General features: G+C 38.5%; 1 protein-coding gene across 8 annotated transcripts in view; it reads right to left on the reverse strand.

Annotated features, from left to right (window-relative positions):
- LOC119650882 (F-actin-monooxygenase Mical) overlaps positions 1-17555 on the reverse strand; it is a 214732-nt gene that overhangs the window by 110211 nt on the left and 86966 nt on the right. For all 8 annotated transcript variants that reach the window (XR_005249382.1, XM_038054053.1, XM_038054052.1 and 5 more), the window contains one exon: positions 12337-12353. The gene's annotated coding sequence lies outside the window, so the exon portion shown is untranslated. The remainder of the gene's footprint in view (positions 1-12336; positions 12354-17555) is intronic.

Genomic DNA, 17555 nt, shown 5'->3' on the forward strand with positions numbered 1-17555 from the left:
GTAGGCCAGTAGTTGGATGGACTTGAAGAGGATGGTTCCGCTCGCATTCACATCTGCATCGCGGATCATTTGCTCCAGGGCCAGGTTGAAGAGGACGCATGATTGGGCATCCCCTTGTCGAAGACTATTGTTGATGTCGAATGGTCTTGAGAGTGATTTTGCTGCTTTTATCTGGCCTCCACATTGGTCAAGGTCCGCCTAGTCGGTCTTATTAATTTCGTCGTACCGAATTCTCTCATGGCCGTGTACAGTTTTACCCTGGCTATGTTGCCATAGGCGTCTTTAAAGTCGATGAAAAGATTGCGCAATTCATGTCCATATTCCAACAGTTTTTCCATCGTTTGCTGCACAGAGAAAATCTGATCTGTTGCTGGTTTGCCTGGAGTGAAGCCTCTTTGGTATGGGCCAATAATGTTCTGGGCGTATGAGGCTATCCAGCCTAGCAAGATAGAGGAGAATATCTTATAGATGATACTCAGCAACGTGATACCTGATTACCGCACTGCGTGATATCCTTGTATGTATGGGACAGACAATGCCCCGTTGCCCGTCGTCAGACATTTATTTGCTATCCCACACCTTGAGCATCAGCTGATGAACCGCTTGATGTACTTGGTCGCCTCCATATTTAACCAATTCGGCTGTAATTCCATTGGCTCCTGGAGATTTATGGTTTTTAAGCCGGTGGATTTCATGGACTGTTTTTTCTATGCTTGGTGGTGGCTGCATTTGTCCGTCGTCTTCAGTTGGCGGGAACTCCAACTTGCCGATATTTTGGTTGTTCAGCAGTTCATAAAAATACTCAACTCATCGCTCCAATATGTCCATTCTGTCGGAAATCAGATTTCCCTCTTTGTCTCGGTAGAATGAGCATCGAAGTGTATAAGGTTTCATTCTGCTGGCTTGTTGGTAAAACTTCCGCGCGGTGCGGTGCGGTTCACAGACTTGTTGATTCTCCCAGGCTTCCTTTTTCCATCTGTGAAGCCGTTTCTCCGGTCGATGGAGTTGGTGATAAGTCTCTGCCCGTGCCCGCGTTGTTTGAGAATGCAACATTACTTATAGGTGTTACAGAGGGCTGTGTTGTGAATGGCTTCAGTATGCACTCTCACCTGATTGTGATAGGGGATTATAGGTGGTGTTGTAATTCGAGCTCGGAATACTATACCAACGACATATTGATCTCGAGCAACTTCTCCAGAAATGGAATGATCGCCTCATGCAACACGGTCTCAGATTCAGTCTAAACAAAACTGAATTTTTGACGACCGATCCCCATGGAACAGGCATAATCACTGTCAGTGGCAGTGATTTGCCCAGAACTGAGAGATTTAAATACCTCGGATCAACGCTATCAGCCAATGGAGAACTGCGTTATGAAATTGCTTAACGCATTGACGCAACCTGGATAAAGTGGCGTTCCATAACTGGTGTTCTTTGTGATCGACGTATCAACGAACGTCTTAAATAGAAAATTTACCGCAATGTTGTCCGTCCTGTCGCTCTCTATGGTTCTGAGTGTTGGCCAACTATAAAAGACAATGAACGGCGTCTTGCAGTAATGGAGACGAAGATGTTACGTTGGACTAGTGGCGTGACACGTTTTGATCACATCCGAAATGAGGATATCCACGATCGTTATGGGGTTGCACCGATCGTGGAAAAGTTGCGAGAGAGGTGTCTTCGATGGTATGGTCACACAATTCCTGCTAAAGAGAATTCACTTGCCAAAATTGGTCTGAACATCGAAGTCGATGGTAAACGACCAAAAGGCCGGCCGAAACAACGGTGGCTTCATCCGCTAGATGGGGATTTAAAAGCCTCGAGATTGCACCCAGATCAGGCATTCGATAGAGCCAAATGGCGAAACCGATCACGACGAGCCGACCCCGCTTGTGAAAGGGACAAAGGCTGAAGAAAAAGAAGAAGAGTGATCCGAGCTATATTGGACCCCTATATGTTCTGACATTCATCAAGGCTGAGAGGTGGCAGCGTTCAATCAGCACGTGGTCAATTTGGTTGAAAGTGGTCCCGTCTGGAGACGCCCATGTATGTTTGTGGAAAGCTTTCCGCGCAAACCAGGTACTTCTAACAACTATTTCGTGCTGCTGAATAATCCGCAGTCCGTTATCATTGGTATTCCTATCGCCCGAATACAGGCTCCGTCCCTACTTGACTCTTGAAATCTCCAAGTACGATTTTGATATCATACCTGAGAGAGGCTTCGAGGGTCCTTCTCCGACTCTGCAGTCTCCTCTGTAGGGGCGTGAACGTTTATAAGGCCTATATTTCTAAATTTGCCTCCCAAACGCAGAGTGCATAGCCGTTCGCTTATGTTTTCAAAGCCGATAACAGCAGGTTTCATTTTTTGGCTGACTAAGAAACCTACGGCGCTTTTTAGGCGCGGGAAACTCGCCCTCATCCTTCTCCGTCTACAATTTTTCGTTAAGGAAGACTGCCCAGCGGCCACCACGTGGAAATATATGAAAGAAAATTTCTCTGTCTCATACACCACGTGCTGAATACGTTGCGTGCTGGTACGCTTTAATCTAAATTGGATGTTTCCAACCCATATTCTTATTGTGTAGTTGTTCCACCAAGGTCAATATTAGTACACTTCCCAACAGAAGTTATGGGCTGTTAGTAAGTTGCCCCCATAATAGAAAAGTTACCATTAAATTAATTTTCCGAGATTTATTAGATATTGAGTAGTGTGTATTAGTTTTCTCTGTGTTTATTACCCAAATCGTGGTATTCATCCCATTAAAGACAATCCTTTACTACCTACAAGCCCCGCTGTGTCAAGGGTAGGAAAAGCTTGATTGAAAAAATCACTAGTTAATATCTAGTCTCAGTCTAAAAGGAACTACGACGCCTTCAACATGAGAGTAGATAAAATTAATTTAAGGCATTGTTTACTCTGTGGATTTGATCTGGAATGAAGAGCGGCTGATGCTTGTCAAAATGTATATGCGATTTAGAGCGACAGTAACCTACTATGCGTGCCAGCATTGAGTCTAAGCTTTTCGTGATGGAGAAAAACGAATCAAACATCAGCCGCGATCGGAAAGGCCAAATGAGCTTGAAAACGACGAGTGGCATTGGAGTAGAAGGATAATTAACTGTTGCTGAAGTTCTAGCGAGGTCTAACAGACACCTAACGTTCGAAAAAAAGAATCCGATTCAAGGGATGTAAAATTTGGTGACTGAATGAAGATCTAAACCGGTTGGACTCTGTTCCAGTGTTTTCGGAATCGGGAAAATCATGGTAGTAAAAAATGTGAAATGTGACAAAAAGGTTAGTACCTTTACTTTTATATGAGGGTTCCTAGGTTCAAGCATAAAGAAAAGATTTTTTCCTCTGTTGATGTTGTATTTTACATGTAATGTGATTACTAATATTGGTGGTACATTGCTTTCGGAGAGAGGAGATTAAAGAGCGAACTTAAGATGACACAATGGAAAGATCAAAACATTTATTCCCACGTAATATGGATAACACAATGGAGGCAAAGAAAATGACCAACATCGAGTGCATCAAAAGTAGAATCACACCAAGAAAATGAACGCATTCTAATTAAAAACCAACCAAATTCCAACTTTAATTGTTGTGAATGTTATATATCGAATTGGAAAGGTATAAAATCACCCTACCTATAATTTACAAAAGCAGGCTGTCTTCTTCTGGCCGGGCGACTATGAAACTTCGCTACCCACAATATAAATCTATCCGCTTGTGCATGTCTTCTTTTATACCTGGATGCATTCACCGAAACCGCCACTTTGTGCGATTTTACTAGAGTTTTGAATTATTTCACGAGGTGACGTCCGGCAGCGGAACGTTCCAGTTGAAGTTCAGCAAAACGGGATATTGCCAAATATTAACTTCGTTGCCGTTTCTATTGGAAAGTGCTAATAAACTAGGAAGATTAATAAAGCACTGAGGAACTTCAAATAGTACCAAATTCAATACCTTTGGTACTAAAAAGACAATACTGTTCCGCTTGCTCTTCCCACAGTAGTCATTGCCTTGGAGTTTGTGGGATCAAAATGGCGCACCACAACGCTAAATTGGTCCCCGGAGCAGCCGCTGGTACCTACGTACTCTACCAAACGAGTATTGTGATTGTCGTAGATATAAGTTAGGGAGACATGCAAGGAAGCCGAGTGCTTCCTAGATCACAACTGACTTATGGTGATATTTGTTTTCTTTGAAGATGACTTGGTAATGAATTGGAATACAAACAAATTTGACGAAGAAGAACTTATTGACCGTGGTCTCCTATTTGCTTACTAAAGTTCTATTTCCATCCTCCTTACCTTACCTTACCTTATAATCCGCAAAACGGAAAACTGTTTGAGATTTTGATGTGAACTCAAAAATATCAAAATATTCTCTAAAGAGCTTACAATTTGAAATACTTTAGAAACAGTTTTTTTTTCTTAAATCATAGATATTTGAAGTAAAACGATTTTATTATAGATTTATTTTGATTTTTGGAAAATGCTAACACTTGTGGTGTCCGAAACACTTGTTTCCATTTTTCAAAAACCAAAAAAAAAAATCTATAGTAAAATCGGAAACTTTTCCTTTTAATAATTTCAAACAAACTATAGAAAACAAAGAAACTACTTGTATAAAGCCATAGATATTTTCTTTGAATTATATAACTGGCGGAAGCCCTAATGTCACTACCATAAAAGTATTCGATGTTTTTGTATTCTATTGTCAATTTTCGTCATGAACTGTAAACTAAACATGAAGATGAAATAACTGGTATAGCGTATTTTCAATCAATTTGAAGTATCAAGCATACATATAGTTCGTATCTGCGTCCATATACGTAAGATACATTTGGAAATGCCCAAGGATTAACAATACATTACGAACATTAGTCATCGTAACTGCTGATGATAGCTCTATAAACCCCTAAACGAATGGCAACGAAAGAGGGAAAATGCAATCAGGAACAGCAGATAACCGAAGACTATTGATCGATGTTTGAATACTTGTTTGCCTCACCATTCCTTGACATTGACATTCAATGCTTCTTTCAATATTGTCTTAAATTGTAGAGTATAAAATAAGGGAGGAACAGTGGCTCGTGTTTCATAAGAGGGTACAGGAAAATTTATAGAAATGGAGAAGAATGGGCTTTAAGATGATTCAGAAACTCTATAAGTGGTGCGTATCCAGGAGGTATATAAATTGTGTTCCATTCGTCAGATCGCTATTGGCTTCTGGATAACGTACAAGAGCATCTATTTCATTTAACGTAATGATTGTATGATTTGATTTGGTATGAAGCCCTCTACGATGTTTGCGAAGCATACCCCATTATAGTCCTTATGTTATTGTAAGCTTTACATGAAGGTTATTTTCGAGTTCTACCACTTCTGAATAACAGCGAAAGTCTATTTCTTAGTTAGCATTTCCTTACCACCATCAAATTCTTCAACATATTTTATATAACATCATCTCTAATATTGTATAATTATTTCTTATTCAATTAATGAGTTTCAATTCATTATTCAGAAAGTAGTAAATATTTTTCCATGTAATAATAATGCAGAAAGTGTTCTATTAAGCGTCGATTGCATAGTTTCAATCAAGCTGAATGTATAATCTCAGATAATTGAATACGAGTGCAGTACCGTAATGTGCTTATATTATAGACATACGAGTATCTATCAGATGGAGCAGTAAAAGTTCGCTTTAATTGGAAACTTTCCAAGCCTGTCGGAGTCCGATAAACTTGAATTGTTCTAGCAGCCAAACATAATGTAATCCCATGCGGAAGAAGAAAGCACAACAGCATCAAATTCATCTCTAAAGAAGCGATAATCGCAACAGAACGATCAATTTAAACTCACATTTCGTTATAAAGTTAGTTTTTCCCTCATTTATCTCCAACTAACGAACACTGACTTATTAGCATCAACAAACACAGATGCAAACACATTTCTGCTTTTGATGGATTAACCGTTTGTTGTACTCCTGTTGAAAGTTTATAGTCATCTTTATGATTCCATTCAGCTACTAAAATCCACTCTTTCCACTATAGAGCACTCGCAAAACCCTAACTACGTTCATGTAGATATATATGAAACCAATTTACTCGGGTATCTGAAACTTTATGAAAAGAATCCCTTCTACATATTTTCACCGCGCTCGTGTAGGATGAAACCGGGAACATGAGCCCCATGTTGAGTAGAGTAGGACTTGACTAATTATTTCCCATAGACAATGGATCCGCATGCATCCACATGGCAGACACAGGGGGAGGAAATAATTGTACAATGGTTGGAATTTCAAGAGTGAACACATTAGCACAAACTTCAATTAAATGTGCAAACTTGGCTGCATATGCAGAGACTAGGGGCCAAACCATTGTTGTTGTTCTCCGAAAGGAGACAGACATAACAGAGTTGCTAGCATGATCGGATGTAGGAATGTCTGATGAGGGTCAAAAGCACTCTTTCAATTAACTGGCTTTTCAAAATAGGTGATGAAAAAGATGCATGATGTTCCGCAGTGAAAGTGTTTATCATAATGTATCTGTACACCGATATCAAAGCCAGATTTAAACTTATTATAGTTTACTATCATAACTGTGTTTTGAAGATGTGTAAATCATGAATTGGACGCAGAACATTTTGTGAAGCAAATTTTCATTTCTGAGCAGGCTCCTACTCCCTTATGAAAGAAATCATCACCATCAGCAAATATTAAATTTAAGGGCAGTGTCCAGGGTAGAATATCAATTAGGCAGAGAAGGTTCTAGTATATACTTTCCAATAAATTTCGTTCGTTTGTGAATTGTCTCCTTTTGCTTATGCGTCCAAGCGGTGACTCCTAAATCTATATCATATGTGCGCAGCACCTGTTCTTTGGAACCTTTTCACAAAGCCTGTGATTCAGAATGCATTAGTGAATGAATTGTATTGGAACAATGAATTGGGAATTCTCTCCGTTTTGAATTATTCCATGGAATTGACCTAGAATTTTTCGCGTATTTAAAGGTTATACAAAGATATTCTAGAAATTTAGATACTATCACAGGTAGTTATTAGGATCTCATGTTCAAACTTTAAAGTGCAATTATTTCTTAACACAGAAGTGGAACCGAGAACGAAAGAAATTGTTTTCCAAAACGCCCCAAACTCATCAATCAAGCGCAGCAAACAATTTTGTGATCAACCTTATCGACACCGTAGAAACATACGCTTAACGAATGTTCTGCCAAAAACGCCGATGGAATCGAAGTCGAAGCATTCATGCATTGCATTTTACACTCAAATTTAAAGAGAACTCTATCAGTTCAATCAACTGATCCTCGTTAATATCCGTCTTCCAGATAAACATGCAATCCCATTTATTCGAGATATTACATATATTAAGCATAATTTTTCAAATTATAGTAGCCGCAGATTTCATGATCTTCAGCTGTCCTCCTTGGAGTAGGCCTCCAAAACCCAACTGCCTCAGTCTCACCACTTGCAAATTCTTTTGCCTCCTTATTTGCTGGTGTCAGGCCGCTTCATTTTTCTGTCACCTAGCATTTTCCATACTTACATCATTCTGATTTCCATTCCCATTTAGACTCGACAGAAATAAAAATTAGACCTCTGCGCATGACCAAGTCATGATACAATTATATGAATTTTGCCTAGCAGATCAACGTGGGCAATGGAAAATCAAACAACAACAAACAAACAAACTGCAGATTGCGAGCTGAACCCAAAGTTTTCGGTCTTTATCCGAGGAAAGGGAAAATTGTTCTTTGGTTTAGCTGATCAGTCGATGATCAGCTAATCGGAACAAAGAGTACAGACTCTTTGTCAGAGGTTACGGTCGGTTTTCATCGAATTCATATCGTTTTTCTTGGTCGAAAGAGGATTATTTCTGTGATTTCGATCCAAAACTTTATGAAAGCCTGATAGATTCATGGGACGTCCTCGCAAATGACAAAATAATAATAATAATATAATAATAATCGTTGGCACAACAATCCATATTGGATCAGGGCCTTGAAGTGTGTTAGAGCACTTCATTGAAGACCGTAACGGTACACTACAGAGCACTGTAGGAGGCAATGTGGTCAGCATTACGCTCGCCCGAGATTATTACCCTGATTTGACTCAGGTACTCATTCACAGCTGAGTCGACTGGTATCCGACGTCAAATCAGGATACAAATCCCACTGCCGCCAGCGAGATTTGAACCGCGACTTTCGGTACGACAGCCTTGCGCTCTAACCACTCAGCTATCCGGCAAATGACAAAATGAACGAGGAAATGAGAATCACTTACTAGAACACGCGTTCGGGTTCCCTTTTCACTGAAAAAAGTTGATTGTGATCCACGGGAATTGCTAGATGAACTGGGTTCCCCCGGCAGCTTCCTTGCACCCAACTTCCGTGGTGAGTTACAGGGTCGTATAATGATCGCCGCGCACGGTTTAAAAAAAAATGATCTTTTTATTGATACAATTAAAGATACTGCAATTGGATTCATTATTTGGACATATATTTACGATCCTCCCTATTAAACATGAACTTAGAATATAGAGAATAAGTAACAAACAGTTGTGTTTTTTTTAAAAAAAAGAATAAGAACAGTTGAAGATTATATTCCAAAACCACTTCTAATAGTTTGATGATAGGGAAACAGTTAGAAATTTCGCCTTAGTTAAATTGAACTTATAAGTTGACTTGTTGAGGGCTGTCAGGGAAAATGAAAAAGAAGAGAAAAACATGACGTCTATAAGGATCTCCGCTTGCATTCTTCTTTTTCTTCCTTTTCATTTTATTTAAATCATTTTTATCTTGATCATTTTTTATTTTCAATTTTTCTTCGTTTTTATTTTCTTCTACTTTTTATTACTTTCGTATTTTGGGTTTTGTATTATTCTTCTTGTATCTTGTATCCATTATTTATCTTGCTTTCGAATTATATCCATGCGGATTTTCACAACCATATTTTAAGGTTTTGTATAAACACAAAACCTTATTAAAATCGGTTTACTATCTGTCTGTCTGTCTTTCTGTCTGTCTGTCCGTCACACGCATTTTTCTTGGAGACGGTTGTAGCGATGGACACCAAATTTAGTAGAAAGGTGGGAACTGCGAACGTTCACGCATATAGTGAGTTACATCCCCATATATGCAAAAGGGGGGTGTTATTTTTTTCTTTCATCAAATATGTGGGGTATCAAATTAAAGTGCTCGGTTAGTACTTTTCGAAGCCGGTCTTAGTTTTGGCATTTGTTGAAAAGGTGGGGACTGCGGGGGGTTGAAAGTGATCATTTTTTCAACGAACCCATTCTCAGAAACTACTCAACCGAAAAATTTGAAAAAAATCAAAAGACTGCCACTATATGGTGCCTAGGCTCCGAAATACCCTCCATTCCGATACCTGTTCAAATAAAGTTAATAATAGTACATTACTACTACATTACTGCCCACCTTAATTTCATCCTACAATCACAGAATCACCTAGAATCAACGATGTAGGCTACAATATAGAGCATGATCCTGCCAAATTTGGTGAAAAACGCACTATTACTAACAAAGTTATGCTGGGTCAAAACTGTCGCTTCTCTGCAAATTCAAGGCTACGATTGTCAATATCACTTGGAAGTGGAAATTTTCACATACTATATGCATATTTTACGTGCTACATGCTAATGAGACAAATGCACATTCAAATCTCTTAATAAAAGAAATACACAAAACCTTTCATACATGAAGCGTCTAGCTTCCGGTTTCCCGACTTGTTTATTTATTAGGATAACTTTTCTCCCTAATTCATTCTATCGCTTACACGTTGATAAAGGAACATTGCCACGTCAGATAGGGAGAAAACCCCAAAGTTAGGAGTTCCTTAAAATTGGTGGCAGGAAAGGTGTCGATTGAGGATGTGATCCGTCATCGATCTTCTTCTCGATGGCAACATTCGGGTTACGCGTTTTGCGGCGGGCGCACGAGTGGTTTTTATCATTTTTCTATTTTTAGTGATGTTCCGTTTTTGTATTTCAGGTCCTGCTATGGTGACAATGAATCGTATCCATGACATGCAAATTATATAAAGCACATGTCGAATGGACACTGCAACTGCACTTGGCAGATCCACACGATCGATTTCGACATTTTTCTTCATGTTTTTGGATGTCCTAATGATTGACTATACTCAACTTGGATTGTCATTTTGGTCACCTTTAACAACAGAAGGTCTCCGATCATAATTAAGAAGCATAAAAGCTCTTGTAGAAAAACTGCCCTCTTTCAATACCGGAATAATCGTTTCTAAAAATCGTGCACCTGCCACATCATTGAGTAGCCTGAAACAAACACGAAAATAGCAAGTTTTACACACATATGCCCACATTCAGTCTCATTGGGCAAACTCAGTATCCTCATGTTGTATACTAAACTGAAATGAACAGCGAATGGAAAATCCTGTATCACGACGAAGTTTCAATGCCATCCAAACATCACCCTACTATCAGCGAGGAATTCAACCTGTGGACCTGGCCAGTTAGCTACAACTCATCAAAAAGAAGCTAAGTTAAAAGCGTCAACTTCGATCATCAACGTCACAATGGAGTAGCAAAACACCAGACGCCTTGTTGTGTTCGTTGAGGACTGCTTTAAAATATTCTCTCTTAACAGAAGGGCAGGGCTAAACTCCTCTACAAGCTCCCTTATCAATCCTAAGATATTAACCTCTCATTATCCAAGGTCAGGAAAATAGATTAAACAAAAAGACCGTGTAAATGGGTGTTCAGTGCACTACAAAGGAGTGAGTAACAGATATATATATGCATATATATATTAATGGTGGCCAATTGATAGAACAGTCACCTTAAAATTATGAATCCGGAATTTATCAGAATACAGTTTTGAGATTTAAGCTCGTAATGAACCTAATCTGCGAGGAACGGCCAAAAATACCGCCAATGATTAACAATGGATTAACATTCTTCCAAATATGAACGTACCTCTTTTGTTTTGTTAAGCTTGTAAGTCTCAACCCTATAGAATGGGAAACTTCCAATGACTCAATCGAACCTCTTATCATTTTCAATAGAAAAAGCTACAAATAAATCTTTTGCAGGACTAAAAGGTGCAGCAGGTTTCATGTTCTGTTTATTGTGGAGTGACTGGCCCCGCCAGCTGCTTTGAAGTCGATGTTTAGCTTCTCTGACACTCTACAGTAACTACTCGTCATAACCATTTTCAACTTATTATGGTTTCGATGCCTAAACTGAAGACGGTAGTGTATCATACCTGAGTCTGCCGGTGAAAATAGAGTAGTAATTCAAGTCGGAAATTCTTTTTTTATCTGACCTTTTTGCAATCTTACATTTTTTAAAATTGTCAAAGTTAGTTTTCTGATTCTGATGGCCTCAACACGTTACCTTTTGAGGTTATTATGGAAGACTGAGTAGCTACGTAGGTTGGAATTCAATGCACTTTCAAGAGAGAGAGTTGTAAAAAAGGGGCGACCTTTTGGAAATTAATGGCGATTGTCTGAAAAACTGCGAAAAAATAGGGCTTGTCCACTAATTTTCGATAATAGAAGTAAAAGGGCTCAGCACCACTTCTATGCCTATCTAATGATAATGAATAAATCGCATCTAGTTTTGATCGGCAAAAAGAGCAGTTCATTAACTCTGTTAGCCGGACAAATGAACGCTGATATTTAAAAAAGCACCTGCAGGTGGTTGCTACAAAATATGTATCACAGTGTTCGTTATGAAGCCGAGGGAAAATGGCTTTGACATCCTCTATTAAGTGTATGAAATATCCTATTATGAAAAGGGTTTTTCCATAATCTGCTGATTTGACGTTAATCAAATTGATCCCCATGCAAAATCATTTCGGTTTCCATTTTAAATTGACAATGACATATATACGGTAAGGGAAGAAAGTAGAATACATTTGGGTATTCCTTCGAAACTTCAAATTCAATTTTTTTGTTTTCCATTCATTTTGCCGTTCCTACTTTCAAGTTATACTCTCAACTGGATTTCAGTTCTGAATTATTCAGTAAATTTATTTTATTTCAAATCAATATCCATCGCAGTTGGAACGGAAATAAAGATACAGCTACGAATACAGGACACATTATGTGACTACATAATTTTATGAGAATGTTGTAATACTCCTAAAAAGAATGTACTCTTATACGAGCAGGAGGAGCTGATTTATTTCAATATATAACATTTTTATGCAGTCTTATCCTACTAGCTACAAGATGTCCAACTTTAGGACAATGACATCCCTTCATCGTTATCATATCATTTAGTGGTAACAAAATTTGATATTTACTTACCGATAGAAAAGGAATAGCTGCAAAAATAAGAAAAAAACTGATTAGAAAAGTAAATGGTTAAATGCAAGTTACCAGGATTATAAGCTCTCAATAACATCTACATATGGCATGTTTGAATACTAAAAAATATCTATTTATCATATTTATTTAAGAGACAAGTCGGAAAACCGGAAGATAGACGCTTCAGATATGAAAGGTTTTGTGTATTTCTTTTATATAGCGATTTGAGTGTGCATTTGCCCCATTAGTATGTAGCACGTAAAATATGCATATAGTATGTGAAAATAGCCACTTTCAAGTGATATTAACATTCAAAGTCTTGAATTTATACTGAAGCGACAGCTTTGACCTATTATAACTTTGTTAGTAATAATTCGATTTTCACAAAATTGGCAGAATCATGCTCCATGATGTAGCCTACATTATTGCAAAATTTTGTGATTCTAGGGTGAACTTAAGGGGGGTTTTCCTGCCAATTACTAAAAATTATAATAATGTACCATTATTAACTTTATTTGAACAGGTATCGGTATGGAGGGTATTTCGGAGCTTAGGCAGCCCCCTGATTTTTTTTCAGATTTTTCGGTTGAGTAGTTTCTGAGAATGGGTTCGTTAAAGAAATGATCACTTTGAAGCCCCCGCATTCCCCACCTTACCAACAAATGTCAAAACTAAGACCGGCTTCGAAAAGTACTAACCGAGACCTTTAATTTGATATCCCACATGACTATATTTGATGCAAAAAAAATTGTGACTGATACTGAAGGAGTGAGTTCTTACACTGACGTTTTGACTATAATTGCCTCGAGCAATCCACTGATCAACGTGGTCACTGAAATCAATTTTTATTGAAAAGAATATCAACTATCATATAAAGAAATAACACATATCAAGGTCATACCTATTTTTGTCCTTGAAGTTGTTATTTTAAATGTTTATGTTTTTACTTTCAACAATAGAAAAGGTTATACGCGTCTTGGTATAATAATAATAATCATTTGCATGACAATCCAATTAGATATAGGCCTTGAAGCGTGTTAGAGCACGTAAAGGATGTAATGTGGTCAGTATTGCGCACTATCGTGATTATTACCCCGATTTGACGTTTTGATTCAAGTATTCATTCACAGCCAAGTCGTTTCGTATCCGACGTTCAGTCACAATACAAATCTCACTGCCACCAGTGAAATTTGAACCGTAAGCTGCCGTTGTGACAGTCAGCGCTCTAACCACTAAGCGATCCGTAGACCGCATAGGTATGCTCGGCAATTTTTAATATTTCCCTGTAAAAACAAAACCTTATTTACTTTTGAGAAGGATAGATCAAACTGTATTGTGTACATGTAATGTTATTTTACTCGAAAAAATAAAATAAAGAGCAGCCTCGCATTCAAAATCTTAATTGTGGCATTTAGTGAAGATCATAGTTAGTTATGCACGCGTTTCAGAGAAAGAGCCTTGAAAGCATTGAAGTTAACAATCATGCTGGAAGCGCTAGGATATCAATCACTGACGACAACGTCGAAGAAATGAAGAAAATATTCACATGAAATTTAACGGATATTTGAGCGTCCCTCAAGTTTTATTCAACGTCACTCAGGAACGTATAATCAGCCGTGAGTAGTAGGTCATCAATCAGATAACCAATAATTTTAGCTTGAAAGATGGAAAGCTGCTAATGATAGCGAAATAAGTACGATATTCAATTGTGAGAGGGCATCGCGAGGTGACTGAGTGCTAGGCTGTCGCAGCGCAAGCTCGTGGTTCAAACCTTATCGGCCACAGAAGGATTTATATCGTGGCCGGATGTCAGATACCAGTCGACTCAGCTATGAATGAATACCTAAGCCAAATCAAGGTAATAATCATGGTCGAGACAAACGCAAACAACATTGTCTCCCTCAATGTATAGTGCAGGACTATTGCGTGCCATTATGGTCTTGAATGAAGTGCTCTAATATGCTTCAAGACGCAGACCCAATTGGATTGCTGCAACAACAATTATTATTCTTGTTTTTCTTCAGCCTTTGCCTCGTTCACAAACGGCTCGTCGTGATCGGTTGCGCCATTTTATTATACAAAGTCCTAATCGGGATGTAGTTGCGAGGCCTTCAAATCACCATCAAGCGCATCAGACCACAGTTGTTTTTGCCGGCCTCTTGGTCGCTTACCATCGACTTCCATATTTAGATCAATTTTGGAAAGTGAATTCTCGTTACGGCGAATTATATGACCATACCATCGAAGATGCCTCTCTTGTAATTTTTCCAACGATTATTATTACATACTTCAAAAGACTTGCCTCAAACATAATTTCCTGAATGTCTGGTAATAACTCTCTTTGGGTTCAGTTGCAAATTCCTTTGATAAATCTAAGTCCCACACAAAGTTTTTAGGAGCTTCTGTTCTGTCCAAGTAGACTCTGCTGCATACTGATAACATCCTCAATGCCAGCCAGTTCGAGGCCTCTCCACTATAAAGAATGTGGACATGTTCATACAATAGAAGAAAATTTATCAAGGTAGATCGTCACAGAGCTTTATAATGCAGGATCTACAGGCAAATAACGGTCCGTCTCGGTGAACCTTACTACCCAAAGTGCAAAATTTACTATCGTCGATTGGGTAAGTGTACAGATCGGGTGCGAATTATGGGATTAAGTAGTGGAGCTGAAATGAGGCTGTAACATAGTTGTCATCGAGGCAAAAATGAATGTGCTTTAAGGCAGGAGATCCTGACTGAACTCCCACAAATAAACATGTTCGATAAATTAGGTATATTTCTCAATAAGAAACCATAGGCTTACTAGAGAGCGATATATAAATTAGCCAGGTTAGCAGAGACACGAAACAATTTCCGATCACGTAGTGCGGAACCTATCCAGGCTCAATAATTCCTGGGCTGACCTCTTTTGTCAATTAGTTTTCACCAATTTCGTGGGAATATTAGGTTTCCTATTTGGCAACGCCCTCCACTATCAATTAGCCAGGAACGGGAAACATTCACACGGATGGGAGTTGTACGAGAACTTTTGAAGTTTTTTCAGGATATAAACTTAACATCGTCATACTTCAGGAAGCAAAATATCTCGGCAGCAAGGTTAACGATCACGCATTGCATACTATTCTCATCAGCATAAAAAGGGGCGATAACAGAGGGTACATTTGTTGTCGATTGTTGAGGTAGCTTTTTAGACAGTTTGAAACCAAAAACGAACGATACCAAAATCTCAATTCAATGTCAAAGTTGGCAAAAGAGAGACACATGCAGAGCAACCACCAAAGCGAATCCTATTTCAATGACAATCACCAGAGCCAACGACTTTGTGAATAGCAAAAATGTAATTGCGAGCTCGACAGACTTTTCGCCTCTCCGAATAGAAAACGCAGGCATTGTCTGATGGAAAAAAATTCAGCCGATTGAACGATTTATTTCGAAAAATGCAAATATTTTTTTAAATTTTTATCAAAATTGGCAAATCGAAAAAGTCCTACATATTTACACAATTACATAAGCCTATAATTGAAAAACCTTTCTATGTTGACGAAAAATGACATGTACAATTTAAGGACATTTTTCAGAATTTTGCTTACTTCATTATCCTACTGGAAAAAATCCTAAAAGATGCTTATTTTTCTCGAAACTACAGTGGCTTAACCCTTTAAAAGAAAGCATTCAGTTTGCTTTCTCTGACTCCGACTCGATGTCGATTTCAAGAAGGTCCTTACAAAGAATTCATTGTTCTTTAAGGAAGGAAAACAAAATAAATTAAATAAGGATCGAATTTTGAAACAACTTCAGAAACAATGACAGCACACACCGATGCCGAGCCATCATCAAAGTAGAAGCCGACCCTTCAACATTATAATCAAACAAAGCACCCGGTCCCGTTGAAGTTCCCATAGAACTACTAAAGGTGGGCAATACAGTGCGATGTATTAGTATCTGTAAGCCTGGGGAAGAAGTAGATCTCCCCATTATGTTCCGATTTACGGTAAAATTAGAGGCTGTGGAGAAATATTTTTGTTATGTACAACCTACAAAACCCTGATGAGAGAACATCAGGCGATTTCAGAGCTGGAGGTTTTATTGTTGCCAAATATTTACATTAAGAAAATATTGGGAAAATTCTGGAAATTCCTCCAAATTTACGATAGCATCTTCATGTTCAATTCAACGCATTTAGTAACCTATGCGAATAACACTAATATAATAGTCACATTAATAGAGATCTTTCAAAAGGTGAGTCAACGAGTAAGAGTCGAATTGAAGATCAACGAAACTAAACTCACAACCCAAACAAAATAAAGTCTCCCACCCTCACAAAATATTACAATGGGTGACCTAAACATAGGACTGTAAAGTGAAAAGTCGCACTGCGCTAGGATCAAGGATAAGGAGGAGGTAAAAGTCAATGAAAGTGATTACACAGTTTGAAAGCTAATAGGTTACCTTTTTTTCTAATCAAATGAAAAAGGTTTTGTTTGAGAAACACTACGCTTTCCGAAAAACACGGATATCGATAATGAGTTACTTAGTTGCTTAGGAGGCTGTTGCGAAGTCGCACCTATAAATTTTTCAAGATTATTTTGAGGTAACTTTTGAATATGCTGGCAGATATATATTATTGAACAAGAGAAATTTTTTGGCAAAAAAAAAACCTTTTTTGACGCAAAAAACAGAGTGTTGTAGATAGATAGATGGTGACACTGAAGGGTACTTATACCTTCATCATCATCATCAATGGCGCAACAACCGGTATCCGGTCTAGACCTGCCTTAATAAGGAACTCCAGACATCCCGGTTTTGCGCCGAGGTCCACCAATTCGATAACCACAAAAGCTGTCTGGCGTCCTGGCCTACGCCATCGCTCCATCTTAGGTAGGGTCTGCCTCGTCTTCTTTTTCTACAATTGATATTGCCCTTATAGACTTTCCGGGTGGGATCATCCTCATCCATACGGATTAAGTGAACCGCCCACCGTAACCTATTGAGCCGGATTTTATCCACAACCGGACGGTTATGGTATCGCTCATAGATTTCTTCATTGTGTAGGCTACGGAATCGTCCATCCTCATGTAGGGGGCCAAAAATTGTTCGGAGGATTCTTCTCTCGAACGCGGCCAAGAGTTCGCAATTTTTCTTGCTAAGAACCCAAGTTTCCGAGGAATACATGAGGACTGGCAAGATCATAGTCTTGTATAGTAAGAGCTTTGACC

Source organism: Hermetia illucens, chromosome 3 (assembly GCF_905115235.1).
Source record: "Hermetia illucens chromosome 3, iHerIll2.2.curated.20191125, whole genome shotgun sequence".
Lineage (NCBI taxonomy): Eukaryota > Metazoa > Arthropoda > Insecta > Diptera > Stratiomyidae > Hermetia > Hermetia illucens.